Here is a 14,924-nt window from a genome sequence, read left to right on the forward strand (position 1 = left end):
TGTGAACACTTCTGATTCCCAGGCATAGAGAAGGTGCTATCAGGGAATTCTCTGCCTGCCTTTCCCCAGTGCTCTGCAAGCTCTCCAGGACAACATAGAATCTGGGGCTCTGTGCTTTCTTTCCTTCTGAACAAGTGTTACTGTTTTCTGCACAAAAGCGATTCTGCGAAGCAATGTGAACAGGCACAGAGAAGGTGCTATCAGGGAATTCTCTGCCTGCCTGTCCTCAGTGCTCTGCAAGCTCTCCAGGACAACATAGAATCTGGGGCTCTGTGCTTTCTTTCCTTCTGAACAAGTGTTACTGTTTTCTGCACAAAAGCAATTCTTGCGAAGCAATGTGAACACTTCTGCTTCCCAGGCACAGAGAAGGTGCTATCAGGGAATTCTCTGCCTGCCTTTCCCCAGTGCTCTGCAAGCTCTCCAGGACAACATAGAATCTGGGGCTCTGTGCTTTCTTTCGTTCTGAACAAGTGTTACTGTTTTCTGCACAAAAGCGATTCTTGCGAAGCAATGTGAACACTTCTGCTTCCCAGGCACAGAGAAGGTGCTATCAGGGAATTCTCTGCCTGCCTTTCCCCAGTGCTCTGCAAGCTCTCCAGGACAACATAGAATCTGGGGCTCTGTGCTTTCTTTCGTTCTGAACAAGTGTTACTGTTTTCTGCACAAAAGCGATTCTGCGAAGCAATGTGAACAGGCACAGAGAAGGTGCTATCAGGGAATTCTCTGCCTGCCTTTCCCCAGTGCTCTGCAAGCTCTCCAGGACAACATAGAATCTGGGGCTCTGTGCTTTCTTTCGTTCTGAACAAGTGTTACTGTTTTCTGCACAAAAGCGATTCTTGCGAAGCAATGTGAACACTTCTGCTTCCCAGGCACAGAGAAGGTGCTAGCAGGGAATTCTCTGCCTGCCTTTCCCCAGTGCTCTGCAAGCTCTCCAGGACAACATAGAATCTGGGGCTCTGTGCTTTCTTTCGTTCTGAACAAGTGTTACTGTTTTCTGCACAAAAGCGATTCTTGCGAAGCAATGTGAACACTTCTGCTTCCCAGGCACAGAGAAGGTGCTAGCAGGGAATTCTCTGCCTGCCTTTCCCCAGTGCTCTGCAAGCTCTCCAGGACAACATAAAATCTGGGGCTCTGTGCTTTCTTTCCTTCTGAACAAGTGTTACTGTTTTCTGCACAAAAGCGATTCTTGCGAAGCAATGTGAACACTTCTGCTTCCCAGGCACAGAGAAGGTTCTAGCAAGGAATTCTCTGCCTGCCTTTCCCCAGTGCTCTGCAAGCTCTCCAGGACAACAGCAAATCTGGGGCTCTGTGCTTTCTTTCCTTCTGAACAAGTGTTAGTGTTTTCTGCACAAAAGCGATTCTGCGAAGCAATGTGAACAGGCACAGAGAAGGTGCTATCAGGGAATTCTCTGCCTGCCTTTCCCCAGTGCTCTGCAAGCTCTCCAGGACAACATAAAATCTGGGGCTCTGTGCTTTCTTTCCTTCTGAACAAGTGTTACTGTTTTCTGCACAAAAGCTATTCTGCCAAGCAATGTGAACACTTCTGCTTCCCAGGCACAGAGAAGGTTCTAGCAAGGAATTCTCTGCCTGCCTTTCCCCAGTGCTCTGCAAGCTCTCCAGGACAACATAAAATCTGGGGCTCTGTGCTTTCTTTCCTTCTGAACAAGTGTTACTGTTTTCTGCACAAAAGCGATTCTTGCGAAGCAATGTGAACACTTCTGCTTCCCAGGCACAGAGAAGGTGCTAGCAAGGAATTCTCTGCCTGCCTTTCCCCAGTGCTCTGCAAGCTCTCCAGGACAACATAGAATCTGGGGCTCTGTGCTTTCTTTCGTTCTGAACAAGTGTTAGTATTTTCTGCACAAAAGCGATTCTTGCGAAGCAATGTGAACACTTCTGCTTCCCAGGCACAGAGAAGGTGCTAGCAGGGAATTCTCTGCCTGCCTTTCCCCAGTGCTCTGCAAGCTCTCCAGGACAACATAAAATCTGGGGCTCTGTGCTTTCTTTCCTTCTGAACAAGTGTTACTGTTTTCTGCACAAAAGTGATTCTGCGAAGCAATGTGAACACTTCTGCTTCCCAGGCATAGAGAAGGTGCTATCAGGGAATTCTCTGCCTGCCTTTCCCCAGTGCTCTGCAAGCTCTCCAGGACAACATAGAATCTGGGGCTCTGTGCTTTCTTTCCTTCTGAACAAGTGTTACTGTTTTCTGCACAAAAGCGACTCTGCGAAGCAATGTGAACAGGCACAGAGAAGGTGCTATCAGGGAATTCTCTGCCTGCCTTTCCCCAGTGCTCTGCAAGCTCTCCAGGACAACATAGAATCTGGGGCTCTGTGCTTTCTTTCCTTCTGAACAAGTGTTAGTGTTTTCTGCACAAAAGCGATTCTTGCGAAGCAATGTGAACACTTCTGCTTCCCAGGCACAGAGAAGGTGCTAGCAAGGAATTCTCTGCCTGCCTTTCCCCAGTGCTCTGCAAACTCTCCAGGACAACAGCAAATCTGGGGCTCTGTGCTTTCTTTCCTTCTGAACAAGTGTTACTGTTTTCTGCACAAAAGCGATTCTTGCGAAGCAATGTGAACACTTCTGCTTCCCAGGCACAGAGAAGGTGCTAGCAGGGAATTCTCTGCCTGCCTTTCCCCAGTGCTCTGCAAGCTCTCCAGGACAACATAGAATCTGGGGCTCTTTGCTTTCTTTCCTTCTGAACAAGTGTTACTGTTTTCTGCACAAAAGCGATTCTTGCGAAGCAATGTGAACACTTCTGCTTCCCAGGCACAGAGAAGGTGCTAGCAGGGAATTCTCTGCCTGCCTTTCCCCAGTGCTCTGCAAGCTCTCCAGGACAACATAAAATCTGGGGCTCTGTGCTTTCTTTCCTTCTGAACAAGTGTTACTGTTTTCTGCACAAAAGCGATTCTGCGAAGCAATGTGAACACTTCTGCTTCCCAGGCACAGAGAAGGTTCTAGCAAGGAATTCTCTGCCTGCCTTTCCCCAGTGCTCTGCAAGCTCTCCAGGACAACATAAAATCTGGGGCTCTGTGCTTTCTTTCCTTCTGAACAAGTGTTAGTGTTTTCTGCACAAAAGCGATTCTGCGAAGCAATGTGAACAGGCACAGAGAAGGTGCTATCAGGGAATTCTCTGCCTGCCTTTCCCCAGTGCTCTGCAAGCTCTCCAGGACAACATAAAATCTGGGGCTCTGTGCTTTCTTTCCTTCTGAACAAGTGTTAGTGTTTTCTGCACAAAAGCGATTCTGCGAAGCAATGTGAACAGGCACAGAGAAGGTGCTATCAGGGAATTCTCTGCCTGCCTTTCCCCAGTGCTCTGCAAGCTCTCCAGGACAACATAAAATCTGGGGCTCTGTGCTTTCTTTCGTTCTGAACAAGTGTTACTGTTTTCTGCACAAAAGCGATTCTTGCGAAGCAATGTGAACACTTCTGCTTCCCAGGCACAGAGAAGGTGCTATCAGGGAATTCTCTGCCTGCCTTTCCCCAGTGCTCTGCAAGCTCTCCAGGACAACATAGAATCTGGGGCTCTGTGCTTTCTTTCGTTCTGAACAAGTGTTACTGTTTTCTGCACAAAAGCGATTCTTGCGAAGCAATGTGAACACTTCTGCTTCCCAGGCACAGAGAAGGTGGTATCAGGGAATTCTCTGCCTGCCTTTCCCCAGTGCTCTGCAAGCTCTCCAGGACAACATAAAATCTGGGGCTCTGTGCTTTCTTTCGTTCTGAACAAGTGTTACTGTTTTCTGCACAAAAGCGATTCTTGCGAAGCAATGTGAACAGGCACAGAGAAGGTGCTAGCAAGGAATTCTCTGCCTGCCTTTCCCCAGTGCTCTGCAAGCTCTCCAGGACAACATAAAATCTGGGGCTCTGTGCTTTCTTTCCTTCTGAACAAGTGTTAGTGTTTTCTGCACAAAAGCGATTCTTGCGAAGCAATGTGAACACTTCTGCTTCACAGGCACAGAGAAGGTGCTAGCAAGGAATTCTCTGCCTGCCTTTCCCCAGTGCTCTGCAAGCTCTCCAGGACAACATAGAATCTGGGGCTCTGTTCTTTCTTTCGTTCTGAACAAGTGTTACTGTTTTCTGCACAAAAGCGATTCTTGCGAAGCAATGTGAACACTTCTGCTTCCCAGGCACAGAGAAGGTGCTATCAGGGAATTCTCTGCCTGCCTTTCCCCAGTGCTCTGCAAGCTCTCCAGGACAACATAGAATCTGGGGCTCTGTGCTTTCTTTCGTTCTGAACAAGTGTTACTCTTTTCTGCACAAAAGCGATTCTTGCGAAGCAATGTGAACACTTCTGCTTCCCAGGCACAGAGAAGGTGCTAGCAAGGAATTCTCTGCCTGCCTTTCCCCAGTGCTCTGCAAGCTCTCCAGGACAACATAAAATCTGGGGCTCTGTGCTTTCTTTCCTTCTGAACAAGTGTTACTGTTTTCTGCACAAAAGCGATTCTGCGAAGCAATGTGAACATGCACAGAGAAGGTGCTAGCAGGGAATTCTCTGCCTGCCTTTCCCCAGTGCTCTGCAAGCTCTCCAGGACAACATAGAATCTGGGGCTCTGTGCTTTCTTTCGTTCTGAACAAGTGTTACTGTTTTCTGCACAAAAGCGATTCTTGCGAAGCAATGTGAACACTTCTGCTTCCCAGGCCCAGAGAAGGTGCTAGCAGGGAATTCTCTGCCTGCCTTTCCCCAGTGCTCTGCAAGCTCTCCAGGACAACATAAAATCTGGGGCTCTGTGCTTTCTTTCGTTCTGAACAAGTGTTAGTGTTTTCTGCACAAAAGCGATTCTTGCGAAGCAATGTGAACACTTCTGCTTCCCAGGCACAGAGAAGGTGCTAGCAGGGAATTCTCTGCCTGCCTTTCCCCAGTGCTCTGCAAGCTCTCCAGGGCAACATAATATCTGGGGTTCTTTGCTTTCTTTCATTCTGAACAAGTGTTACTGTTTTCTGCACAAAAGCGATTCTGCGAAGCAATGTGAACAGGCACAGAGAAGGTGCTATCACGGAATTCTCTGCCTGCCTTTCCCCAGTGCTCTGCAAGCTCTCCAGGACAACATAGAATATGGGGCTCTGTGCTTTCTTTCCTTCTGAACAAGTGTTAGTGTTTTCTGCACAAAAGCGATTCTTGCGAAGCAATGTGAACACTTCTGCTTCCCAGGCACAGAGAAGGTGCTAGCAAGGAATTCTCTGCCTGCCTTTCCCCAGTGCTCTGCAAGCTCTCCAGGACAACATAGAATCTGGGGCTCTGTGCTTTCTTTCGTTCTGAACAAGTGTTACTGTTTTCTGCACAAAAGCTATTCTGCCAAGCAATGTGAACACTTCTGCTTCCCAGGCACAGAGAAGGTGCTAGCAGGGAATTCTCTGCCTGCCTTTCCCCAGTGCTCTGCAAGCTCTCCAGGACAACACAGAATCTGGGGCTCTGTGCTTTCTTTCCTTCTGAACAAATGTTAGTGGTTTCTGCACAAAAGCGATTCTGCGAAGCAATGTGAACAGGCACAGAGAAGGTGCTAGCAGGGAATTCTCTGCCTGCCTTTCCCCAGTGCTCTGCAAGCTCTCCAGGACAACATAGAATCTGGGGCTCTGTGCTTTCTTTCGTTCTGAACAAGTGTTACTGTTTTCTGCACAAAAGCGATTCTGCGAAGCAATGTGAACAGGCACAGAGAAGGTGCTAGCAGGGAATTCTCTGCCTGCCTGTCCCCAGTGCTCTGCAAGCTCTCCAGGACAACATAAAATCTGGGGCTCTGTGCTTTCTTTCGTTCTGAACAAGTGTTACTGTTTTCTGCACAAAAGCGATTCTTGCGAAGCAAAGTGAACACTTCTGCTTCCCAGGCACAGAGAAGGTGCTATCAGGGAATTCTCTGCCTGCCTTTCCCCAGTGCTCTGCAAGCTCTCCAGGGCAACATAATATCTGGGGCTCTTTGCTTTCTTTCATTCTGAACAAGTGTTACTGTTTTCTGCACAAAAGCGATTCTGCGAAGCAATGTGAACAGGCACAGAGAAGGTGCTATCAGGGAATTCTCTGCCTGCCTTTCCCCAGTGCTGTGCAAGCTCTCCAGGACAACATAAAATCTGGGGCTTTGTTCTTTCTTTCGTTCTGAAGAAGTGTTACTGTTTTCTGCACAAAAGCGATTCTGCGAAGCAATGTGAACACTTCTGCTTCCCAGGCACAGAGAAGGTGCTAGCAAGGAATTCTCTGTTTGCCTTTCCCCAGTGCTCTGCAAGCTCTCCAGGACAACATAAAATCTGGGGCTCTGTTCTTTCTTTCGTTCTGAACAAGTGTTAGTGTTTTCTGCACAAAAGCGATTCTTGCGAAGCAATGTGAACACTTCTGCTTCCCAGGCACAGAGAAGGTGCTAGCAGGGAATTCTCTGCCTGCCTTTCCCCAGTGCTCTGCAAGCTCTCCAGGGCAACATAATATCTGGGGCTCTTTGCTTTCTTTCATTCTGAACAAGTGTTACTGTTTTCTGCACAAAAGCGATTCTGCGAAGCAATGTGAACAGGCACAGAGAAGGTGCTAGCAGGGAATTCTCTGCCTGCCTTTCCCCAGTGCTCTGCAAGCTCTCCAGGACAACAGCAAATCTGGGGCTCTGTGCTTTCTTTCCTTCTGAACAAGTGTTAGTGTTTTCTGCACAAAAGCGATTCTTGCGAAGCAATGTGAACACTTCTGCTTCCCAGGCACAGAGAAGGTGCTAGCAGGGAATTCTCTGCCTGCCTTTCCCCAGTGCTCTGCAAGCTCTCCAGGACAACATAGAATCTGGGGCTCTGTGCTTTCTTTCCTTCTGAACAAGTGTTACTGTTTTCTGCACAAAAGCGATTCTTGCGAAGCAATGTGAACACTTCTGCTTCCCAGGCACAGAGAAGGTGCTAGCAGGGAATTCTCTGCCTGCCTTTCCCCAGTGCTCTGCAAGCTCTCCAGGACAACATAGAATCTGGGGCTCTGTGCTTTCTTTCGTTCTGAACAAGTGTTACTGTTTTCTGCACAAAAGCGATTCTTGCGAAGCAATGTGAACACTTCTGCTTCCCAGGCACAGAGAAGGTGCTAGCAGGGAATTCTCTGCCTGCCTTTCCCCAGTGCTCTGCAAGCTCTCCAGGACAACATAAAATCTGGGGCTCTGTGCTTTCTTTCCTTCTGAACAAGTGTTACTGTTTTCTGCACAAAAGCGATTCTTGCGAAGCAATGTGAACACTTCTGCTTCCCAGGCACAGAGAAGGTTCTAGCAAGGAATTCTCTGCCTGCCTTTCCCCAGTGCTCTGCAAGCTCTCCAGGACAACAGCAAATCTGGGGCTCTGTGCTTTCTTTCCTTCTGAACAAGTGTTAGTGTTTTCTGCACAAAAGCGATTCTGCGAAGCAATGTGAACAGGCACAGAGAAGGTGCTATCAGGGAATTCTCTGCCTGCCTTTCCCCAGTGCTCTGCAAGCTCTCCAGGACAACATAAAATCTGGGGCTCTGTGCTTTCTTTCCTTCTGAACAAGTGTTACTGTTTTCTGCACAAAAGCTATTCTGCCAAGCAATGTGAACACTTCTGCTTCCCAGGCACAGAGAAGGTTCTAGCAAGGAATTCTCTGCCTGCCTTTCCCCAGTGCTCTGCAAGCTCTCCAGGACAACATAAAATCTGGGGCTCTGTGCTTTCTTTCCTTCTGAACAAGTGTTACTGTTTTCTGCACAAAAGCGATTCTTGCGAAGCAATGTGAACACTTCTGCTTCCCAGGCACAGAGAAGGTGCTAGCAAGGAATTCTCTGCCTGCCTTTCCCCAGTGCTCTGCAAGCTCTCCAGGACAACATAGAATCTGGGGCTCTGTGCTTTCTTTCGTTCTGAACAAGTGTTAGTATTTTCTGCACAAAAGCGATTCTTGCGAAGCAATGTGAACACTTCTGCTTCCCAGGCACAGAGAAGGTGCTAGCAGGGAATTCTCTGCCTGCCTTTCCCCAGTGCTCTGCAAGCTCTCCAGGACAACATAAAATCTGGGGCTCTGTGCTTTCTTTCCTTCTGAACAAGTGTTACTGTTTTCTGCACAAAAGTGATTCTGCGAAGCAATGTGAACACTTCTGCTTCCCAGGCATAGAGAAGGTGCTATCAGGGAATTCTCTGCCTGCCTTTCCCCAGTGCTCTGCAAGCTCTCCAGGACAACATAGAATCTGGGGCTCTGTGCTTTCTTTCCTTCTGAACAAGTGTTACTGTTTTCTGCACAAAAGCGACTCTGCGAAGCAATGTGAACAGGCACAGAGAAGGTGCTATCAGGGAATTCTCTGCCTGCCTTTCCCCAGTGCTCTGCAAGCTCTCCAGGACAACATAGAATCTGGGGCTCTGTGCTTTCTTTCCTTCTGAACAAGTGTTAGTGTTTTCTGCACAAAAGCGATTCTTGCGAAGCAATGTGAACACTTCTGCTTCCCAGGCACAGAGAAGGTGCTAGCAGGGAATTCTCTGCCTGCCTTTCCCCAGTGCTCTGCAAGCTCTCCAGGACAACATAGAATCTGGGGCTCTGTGCTTTCTTTCCTTCTGAACAAGTGTTACTGTTTTCTGCACAAAAGCGATTCTTGCGAAGCAATGTGAACACTTCTGCTTCCCAGGCACAGAGAAGGTGCTAGCAGGGAATTCTCTGCCTGCCTTTCCCCAGTGCTCTGCAAGCTCTCCAGGACAACATAGAATCTGGGGCTCTGTGCTTTCTTTCGTTCTGAACAAGTGTTACTGTTTTCTGCACAAAAGCGATTCTTGCGAAGCAATGTGAACACTTCTGCTTCCCAGGCACAGAGAAGGTGCTAGCAGGGAATTCTCTGCCTGCCTTTCCCCAGTGCTCTGCAAGCTCTCCAGGACAACATAAAATCTGGGGCTCTGTGCTTTCTTTCCTTCTGAACAAGTGTTACTGTTTTCTGCACAAAAGCGATTCTTGCGAAGCAATGTGAACACTTCTGCTTCCCAGGCACAGAGAAGGTTCTAGCAAGGAATTCTCTGCCTGCCTTTCCCCAGTGCTCTGCAAGCTCTCCAGGACAACAGCAAATCTGGGGCTCTGTGCTTTCTTTCCTTCTGAACAAGTGTTAGTGTTTTCTGCACAAAAGCGATTCTGCGAAGCAATGTGAACAGGCACAGAGAAGGTGCTATCAGGGAATTCTCTGCCTGCCTTTCCCCAGTGCTCTGCAAGCTCTCCAGGACAACATAAAATCTGGGGCTCTGTGCTTTCTTTCCTTCTGAACAAGTGTTACTGTTTTCTGCACAAAAGCTATTCTGCCAAGCAATGTGAACACTTCTGCTTCCCAGGCACAGAGAAGGTTCTAGCAAGGAATTCTCTGCCTGCCTTTCCCCAGTGCTCTGCAAGCTCTCCAGGACAACATAAAATCTGGGGCTCTGTGCTTTCTTTCCTTCTGAACAAGTGTTACTGTTTTCTGCACAAAAGCGATTCTTGCGAAGCAATGTGAACACTTCTGCTTCCCAGGCACAGAGAAGGTGCTAGCAAGGAATTCTCTGCCTGCCTTTCCCCAGTGCTCTGCAAGCTCTCCAGGACAACATAGAATCTGGGGCTCTGTGCTTTCTTTCGTTCTGAACAAGTGTTAGTATTTTCTGCACAAAAGCGATTCTTGCGAAGCAATGTGAACACTTCTGCTTCCCAGGCACAGAGAAGGTGCTAGCAGGGAATTCTCTGCCTGCCTTTCCCCAGTGCTCTGCAAGCTCTCCAGGACAACATAAAATCTGGGGCTCTGTGCTTTCTTTCCTTCTGAACAAGTGTTACTGTTTTCTGCACAAAAGTGATTCTGCGAAGCAATGTGAACACTTCTGCTTCCCAGGCATAGAGAAGGTGCTATCAGGGAATTCTCTGCCTGCCTTTCCCCAGTGCTCTGCAAGCTCTCCAGGACAACATAGAATCTGGGGCTCTGTGCTTTCTTTCCTTCTGAACAAGTGTTACTGTTTTCTGCACAAAAGCGACTCTGCGAAGCAATGTGAACAGGCACAGAGAAGGTGCTATCAGGGAATTCTCTGCCTGCCTTTCCCCAGTGCTCTGCAAGCTCTCCAGGACAACATAGAATCTGGGGCTCTGTGCTTTCTTTCCTTCTGAACAAGTGTTAGTGTTTTCTGCACAAAAGCGATTCTTGCGAAGCAATGTGAACACTTCTGCTTCCCAGGCACAGAGAAGGTGCTAGCAAGGAATTCTCTGCCTGCCTTTCCCCAGTGCTCTGCAAACTCTCCAGGACAACAGCAAATCTGGGGCTCTGTGCTTTCTTTCCTTCTGAACAAGTGTTACTGTTTTCTGCACAAAAGCGATTCTTGCGAAGCAATGTGAACACTTCTGCTTCCCAGGCACAGAGAAGGTGCTAGCAGGGAATTCTCTGCCTGCCTTTCCCCAGTGCTCTGCAAGCTCTCCAGGACAACATAGAATCTGGGGCTCTGTGCTTTCTTTCCTTCTGAACAAGTGTTACTGTTTTCTGCACAAAAGCGATTCTTGCGAAGCAATGTGAACACTTCTGCTTCCCAGGCACAGAGAAGGTGCTAGCAGGGAATTCTCTGCCTGCCTTTCCCCAGTGCTCTGCAAGCTCTCCAGGACAACATAAAATCTGGGGCTCTGTGCTTTCTTTCCTTCTGAACAAGTGTTACTGTTTTCTGCACAAAAGCGATTCTGCGAAGCAATGTGAACACTTCTGCTTCCCAGGCACAGAGAAGGTTCTAGCAAGGAATTCTCTGCCTGCCTTTCCCCAGTGCTCTGCAAGCTCTCCAGGACAACATAAAATCTGGGGCTCTGTGCTTTCTTTCCTTCTGAACAAGTGTTAGTGTTTTCTGCACAAAAGCGATTCTGCGAAGCAATGTGAACAGGCACAGAGAAGGTGCTATCAGGGAATTCTCTGCCTGCCTTTCCCCAGTGCTCTGCAAGCTCTCCAGGACAACATAAAATCTGGGGCTCTGTGCTTTCTTTCCTTCTGAACAAGTGTTAGTGTTTTCTGCACAAAAGCGATTCTGCGAAGCAATGTGAACAGGCACAGAGAAGGTGCTATCAGGGAATTCTCTGCCTGCCTTTCCCCAGTGCTCTGCAAGCTCTCCAGGACAACATAAAATCTGGGGCTCTGTGCTTTCTTTCGTTCTGAACAAGTGTTACTGTTTTCTGCACAAAAGCGATTCTTGCGAAGCAATGTGAACACTTCTGCTTCCCAGGCACAGAGAAGGTGCTATCAGGGAATTCTCTGCCTGCCTTTCCCCAGTGCTCTGCAAGCTCTCCAGGACAACATAGAATCTGGGGCTCTGTGCTTTCTTTCGTTCTGAACAAGTGTTACTGTTTTCTGCACAAAAGCGATTCTTGCGAAGCAATGTGAACACTTCTGCTTCCCAGGCACAGAGAAGGTGCTAGCAGGGAATTCTCTGCCTGCCTTTCCCCAGTGCTCTGCAAGCTCTCCAGGACAACATAAAATCTGGGGCTCTGTGCTTTCTTTCGTTCTGAACAAGTGTTACTGTTTTCTGCACAAAAGCGATTCTTGCGAAGCAATGTGAACAGGCACAGAGAAGGTGCTAGCAAGGAATTCTCTGCCTGCCTTTCCCCAGTGCTCTGCAAGCTCTCCAGGACAACATAAAATCTGGGGCTCTGTGCTTTCTTTCCTTCTGAACAAGTGTTAGTGTTTTCTGCACAAAAGCGATTCTTGCGAAGCAATGTGAACACTTCTGCTTCACAGGCACAGAGAAGGTGCTAGCAAGGAATTCTCTGCCTGCCTTTCCCCAGTGCTCTGCAAGCTCTCCAGGACAACATAGAATCTGGGGCTCTGTTCTTTCTTTCGTTCTGAACAAGTGTTACTGTTTTCTGCACAAAAGCGATTCTTGCGAAGCAATGTGAACACTTCTGCTTCCCAGGCACAGAGAAGGTGCTATCAGGGAATTCTCTGCCTGCCTTTCCCCAGTGCTCTGCAAGCTCTCCAGGACAACATAGAATCTGGGGCTCTGTGCTTTCTTTCGTTCTGAACAAGTGTTACTCTTTTCTGCACAAAAGCGATTCTTGCGAAGCAATGTGAACACTTCTGCTTCCCAGGCACAGAGAAGGTGCTAGCAAGGAATTCTCTGCCTGCCTTTCCCCAGTGCTCTGCAAGCTCTCCAGGACAACATAAAATCTGGGGCTCTGTGCTTTCTTTCCTTCTGAACAAGTGTTACTGTTTTCTGCACAAAAGCGATTCTGCGAAGCAATGTGAACATGCACAGAGAAGGTGCTAGCAGGGAATTCTCTGCCTGCCTTTCCCCAGTGCTCTGCAAGCTCTCCAGGACAACATAGAATCTGGGGCTCTGTGCTTTCTTTCGTTCTGAACAAGTGTTACTGTTTTCTGCACAAAAGCGATTCTTGCGAAGCAATGTGAACACTTCTGCTTCCCAGGCCCAGAGAAGGTGCTAGCAGGGAATTCTCTGCCTGCCTTTCCCCAGTGCTCTGCAAGCTCTCCAGGACAACATAAAATCTGGGGCTCTGTGCTTTCTTTCGTTCTGAACAAGTGTTAGTGTTTTCTGCACAAAAGCGATTCTTGCGAAGCAATGTGAACACTTCTGCTTCCCAGGCACAGAGAAGGTGCTAGCAGGGAATTCTCTGCCTGCCTTTCCCCAGTGCTCTGCAAGCTCTCCAGGGCAACATAATATCTGGGGTTCTTTGCTTTCTTTCATTCTGAACAAGTGTTACTGTTTTCTGCACAAAAGCGATTCTGCGAAGCAATGTGAACAGGCACAGAGAAGGTGCTATCACGGAATTCTCTGCCTGCCTTTCCCCAGTGCTCTGCAAGCTCTCCAGGACAACATAGAATATGGGGCTCTGTGCTTTCTTTCCTTCTGAACAAGTGTTAGTGTTTTCTGCACAAAAGCGATTCTTGCGAAGCAATGTGAACACTTCTGCTTCCCAGGCACAGAGAAGGTGCTAGCAAGGAATTCTCTGCCTGCCTTTCCCCAGTGCTCTGCAAGCTCTCCAGGACAACATAGAATCTGGGGCTCTGTGCTTTCTTTCGTTCTGAACAAGTGTTACTGTTTTCTGCACAAAAGCTATTCTGCCAAGCAATGTGAACACTTCTGCTTCCCAGGCACAGAGAAGGTGCTAGCAGGGAATTCTCTGCCTGCCTTTCCCCAGTGCTCTGCAAGCTCTCCAGGGCAACATAATATCTGGGGCTCTTTGCTTTCTTTCATTCTGAACAAGTGTTACTGTTTTCTGCACAAAAGCGATTCTGCGAAGCAATGTGAACAGGCACAGAGAAGGTGCTAGCAGGGAATTCTCTGCCTGCCTTTCCCCAGTGCTCTGCAAGCTCTCCAGGACAACAGCAAATCTGGGGCTCTGTGCTTTCTTTCCTTCTGAACAAGTGTTAGTGTTTTCTGCACAAAAGCGATTCTTGCGAAGCAATGTGAACACTTCTGCTTCCCAGGCACAGAGAAGGTGCTAGCAGGGAATTCTCTGCCTGCCTTTCCCCAGTGCTCTGCAAGCTCTCCAGGACAACATAGAATCTGGGGCTCTGTGCTTTCTTTCGTTCTGAACAAGTGTTACTGTTTTCTGCACAAAAGCGATTCTTGCGAAGCAATGTGAACACTTCTGCTTCCCAGGCACAGAGAAGGTGCTAGCAGGGAATTCTCTGCCTGCCTTTCCCCAGTGCTCTGCAAGCTCTCCAGGGCAACATAAAATCTGGGGCTCTTTGCTTTCTTTCCTTCTGAACAAGTGTTAGTGTTTTCTGCACAAAAGCGATTCTGCGAAGCAATGTGAACAGGCACAGAGAAGGTGCTATCAGGGAATTCTCTGCCTGCCTTTCCCCAGTGCTGTGCAAGCTCTCCAGGACAACATAGAATCTGGGGCTCTGTTCTTTCTTTCGTTCTGAAGAAGTGTTACTGTTTTCTGCACAAAAGCGATTCTGCGAAGCAATGTGAACACTTCTGCTTCCCAGGCACAGAGAAGGTGCTAGCAAGGAATTCTCTGTTTGCCTTTCCCCAGTGCTCTGCAAGCTCTCCAGGACAACATAAAATCTGGGGCTCTGTGCTTTCTTTCGTTCTGAACAAGTGTTAGTGTTTTCTGCACAAAAGCGATTCTTGCGAAGCAATGTGAACACTTCTGCTTCCCAGGCACAGAGAAGGTGCTAGCAGGGAATTCTCTGCCTGCCTTTCCCCAGTGCTCTGCAAGCTCTCCAGGACAACATAGAATCTGGGGCTCTGTGCTTTCTTTCGTTCTGAACAAGTGTTACTGTTTTCTGCACAAAAGCGATTGTGCGAAGCAATGTGAACAGGCACAGAGAAGGTGCTAGCAGGGAATTCTCTGCCTGCCTGTCCCCAGTGCTCTGCAAGCTCTCCAGGACAACATAGAATCTGGGGCTCTGTGCTTTCTTTCCTTCAGAACAAGTGTTACTGTTTTCTGCACAAAAGCGATTCTTGCGAAGCAATGTGAACACTTATGCTTCCCAGGCACAGAGAAGGTGCTAGCAGGAAATTCTCTGTTTGCCTTTCCCCAGTGCTCTGCAAGCTCTCCAGGACAACAGCAAATCTGGGGCTCTGTGCTTTCTTTCGTTCTGAACAAGTGTTACTGTTTTCTGCACAAAAGCGATTCTGCGAAGCAATGTGAACAGGCACAGAGAAGGTGCTATCAGGGAATTCTCTGCCTGCGTTTCCCCAGTGCTCTGCAAGCTCTCCAGGACAACATAAAATCTGGGGCTCTGTGCTTTCTTTCCTTCTGAACAAGTGTTACTGTTTTCTGCACAAGAGCGATTCTGCGAAGCAATGTGAACACTTCTGCTTCCCAGGCACAGAGAAGGTGCTAGCAGGGAATTCTCTGCCTGCCTTTCCCCAGTGCTCTGCAAGCTCTCCAGGACAACATAAAATCTGGGGCTCTGTGCTTTCTTTCCTTCTGAACAAGTGTTACTGTTTTCTGCACAAAAGCGATTCTGCGAAGCAATGTGAACACTTCTGCTTCCCAGGCACAGAGAAGGTGCTAGCAGGGAATTCTCTGCCTGCCTGTCCCCAGTGCTCT

The sequence above is a fragment of the Strix aluco genome, chromosome 22, assembly GCF_031877795.1.
Source record: "Strix aluco isolate bStrAlu1 chromosome 22, bStrAlu1.hap1, whole genome shotgun sequence".
Classification (NCBI taxonomy): domain Eukaryota; kingdom Metazoa; phylum Chordata; class Aves; order Strigiformes; family Strigidae; genus Strix; species Strix aluco.